The sequence below is a fragment of the Fukomys damarensis genome, unplaced genomic scaffold (genome assembly GCF_012274545.1).
Source record: "Fukomys damarensis isolate Sample0158 unplaced genomic scaffold, DMR_v1.0_HiC HiC_scaffold_13, whole genome shotgun sequence".
Classification (NCBI taxonomy): Eukaryota; Metazoa; Chordata; class Mammalia; order Rodentia; family Bathyergidae; genus Fukomys; species Fukomys damarensis.
In genome coordinates, this window is record NW_022900925.1 from 14,812,009 (window position 1) to 14,815,542 (window position 3,534).

A 3,534-nucleotide genomic window follows, 5' to 3' on the forward strand; every position below is an offset into this window, starting at 1 on the left:
GCCCGCCGGGCCCCCGGTCGGTTTGTCCTGCTGGTCCGTCCTCCCCGCGTCCTGGTCGCGTCTCAGCCCAGCCGCGCTTTCGCACACTCTTATCTGGAGCGGCCCGAGCAGGCAGGCGCTGCTACGACTATGGCGCCACCTTGCGGCAGCGCGTCACTCTGCGCAGCAGGGCCACGACCTCCCTCCCGCGCACCTGGGCTGCTCGATCGCAGAAGCGTAGCTGGGCGGGAGAGTTATCTGCAGGTTCACTCTTCCAGATGTGCCTACCTGGGGACCCAGGTATTGGACTGCGAATCCCAAAAACCCTGGGGTTTTGAGCTGAGTGCTCAAGTATGCATATTCTATCTACAGAGCCCCTCTTCGGAAAAGTCCTGCTCGCAAGGAGGGGACTATGGTGACAGTAGGTGACTGAGGAGAGGAAGGTTATGGAAATCTCAAGCAAGAAGACAGATATCGGGGGACTCGTCAGATACATTTCTGGATTCTACTGTCCACTTGGACCTGCTCCCCAACACGCCCGCCGTCAAACACACGTGTTAGGTATGCACAGCACAGATTCCTCTGCACACAGGCATTATCCAGGCAGTGACACTCGCTGGCCCCCGGTTCACACAGACACTCGCCCCCTCCCGAGTCCCAGATATCAGGGATAATCCAGGGGCTTCCACGTAGAGCTAACCCCACCCATAAACCTGGGCAAAGGTGTCACCAGACAGTTCGCCCTGAGCTTGTGGCTCTCCGGTTGGGACCCCAGGACACTCGACTGAAAATGGCTAGGCAGCGCTCAGCCCAGAATTCCCCGTGTGACTTGTTATGTGGAACCTTGAGGAAGTGACTTTTTCTCCAACCCACCCGCCCAAGAGAAACTTGACAGGAGCGCCTGCGGCTTGGGACTCCCCCAAAAGGTCCTAGACCCCACGTGGAAGCCGGGCTCCTGCGAATAATGCCTCTTCTGGGAGCGAGGGGACCCAGTCCAGCTCGCCAGTGCTGTTCCGGAAGTGCCCCCGCGCGCGCGGGGGAGTAGGCACATTGACTACTGCAAGCACCGCGTCGCCTTCTCCTCGTACCTCCTGACCCCCGCCCACAAACGAGGAGGGTCCCCGAAAACACCCACAGATTCTGATTGGCCGTATCTCTCTCTGTGGCCAAGCACTAGAGGCTGAGGCGCAGAGTTACTATGGCAACCGATGAGGTTCGCCCAGATCGCGTCTCTCCGAGGCCTTGGAGAGCTTAGCAACTGCACAGAGCGGCAGGGGGGGCGGGGGCTGAGCTCACCGCCCCCTGTACTGTTCGGGCCCCCACGTCCCCGCCAGAGGTAGTGGCTGAGTCACTCGGCGAGGAGCGGCTGGAGCGGCTGCTAGCTGTTCCTAACAGACACCAAGGTCTTGGGCGCCCCCCAGAGGCTCTGTTTCCTTCGCATTCTGTTTCAGAGAACCTTCGCATTGTTTCAGAGATTTGGTGCCTGACGGTGGCTTCTGATCCAAGCCTATGGGCCTGACCCCCGCCGCGTCCTGAGTCCGTCCCTCACCCTATTTCCGCTATGTGTTCCGGATTTATTTTATTCATTTCCTCCCTTCCATCCCCCTCCCCACGGAGTCCTTGCTACAGAAGTAATGAGGTCCCAAAGATGAAAATGGTGAGCTCGAGTGAGGTGAGTGTATGAGGCGTCAGATAGAACAAGAAAGCTCCTCACAAGAGCCTTTAGACGGCCATGGATTTAGCCCAGTGACGCCGCCCCTGCCTGGCAAGTGCAAGGTCTTGAGTTCATTCTGGATACGGGGCGGGGGGGGTGCCTTTAGAGCTGGGTTCTGACAGACGAATAGGAAATCTCTCCCCACAGGGTAGGAAGGCATTCCTAGAGAACAGAGATGTAGGAAAAAGGCTGGGGGCAAAGGAGGGCGTCCTCTAGGAGGCGAAGTCCCTAAGGAAAGCAGAGCCTCTCTGACCTCATCTGATTTTTTTCCTTTTGATTGGGTCAGATCATCCCGGCCCTGCGTGTCTTGTGCAGTGGATCTGTCCACCGCTGGCCCACTCTAGGGTCCGCTGTGCTCAGGGTCTCTGTTTTTATTCATCAGCACTTGTCCCAGGTCCATTCCTCAAGAGAACACACTGCCCTACCCTACCCTGAAGTCTTCATTGCATCTGTACCAGGATGGTCTCAGAGTCTTGGCGCCAGCTCAGTAGAAGCGCCAGGACTGCCTGGCCCTCCAGTAGACCCCATTCTTCCACATTTCCCTCCCTCCACCGGCCAGCGGGGCGCTGCTTCCGCCGCCCCTGCCCCTCCCCCATTCCTCTTCCTACTTCTCCTCCTCTTTCTCCTTTTTTCTCTTTCTCTCTCCCTGTCTGCACATTCCTTCCCCAATTAGAGCCCTGGGATAGAAGTAGGTGGACCTAACTGTTCATCTCCCCAAAATTTTTCAGAGGAATTCTGCCCCACTTGGCATGGTCTCAACTCCCCCAGGAAACACCACTACTCCTTGGGGACCCTCCTCTGCCAAATTGCTGGGCTCTTGATCTCCTTCACACTCATATGAGTTGTGCCAATTGAAGTGGGGGTACTGGGGACTGAATCCAGGACATTTGCAGTGAGCTACATCCTCAGTCCTTTTAAAAATTATTATTGGCCAGAGGATGTAGCTCAGTGGTGCCACCACCTGCCTGGCAAGTGCTAGGTCCGGAGTTCAATCCCTGGTATTAAAAATAAATAAATAAAAATCATTATCATTATTTTAAATTTTGGGACAGGGTCTAAGTCGCTAAAATTCCCAGGTTAGGCTGGAACTTGTGATTTTCTTGCCTAAGACTCCCAGAACTCTGGGATTCCAAGCATGTGCCACCATGCCTGGCCTAGCTCTGCTAATTATTCCACAAATTAGTGCTGAGGTGGCCCCTAGATGCCAGAGGTGGTCACTGCCAATCTGTCCTCTCCTCTGCTGAGGCTGCTTAGCCTTTGACCCCTGTGTTCCTGACACTTGCCCCAGCTCCCTCCCTCCACCCTCCTCAACTTGCCTGGTACTTGGTCCCCCACCCGTCTCCTACACCAAAATCTTCCAAGATTCATGGGTTCTCCTTCCCTGGGGCCCCCTGGACGCTACAGGGTAGCTATGTCCTAGACCCCTCAGGTCTCCAGCTTCCTCGCCATGCCCCCCAGGAGAAGGAGACAATCTGACAGTAACCAGGCGGGATATGACACCGACGCGTGGCACCCTGAGATGTCGCAGACCGTCGGGTCTTGGAACTGAGTGGGGATGAGGACCCCCGAAGGCCGGGCTGGGAGGACTGAGTCCTCAGGATAACAGAACTCCGGAAGGGGAGTCATAAACACGCACCAGGCCGCTGCACTATCCTCTATCCTCCTCAGCCCCCTAATCCGCAGTTCCGGAAAGTTAACCCCTTGTAGGCCAGGTCAGGGGCGCGGGCTCCCCCTACTCGATCCGGCTTTCGATCACCCTCCTTCCCCTCGAGGCTCCCTGTCGCTTCGGTCCCCATCCCCCGCCTCGCCACTAAAAATAGCCCCTTTCCCGTTTCCTAAAT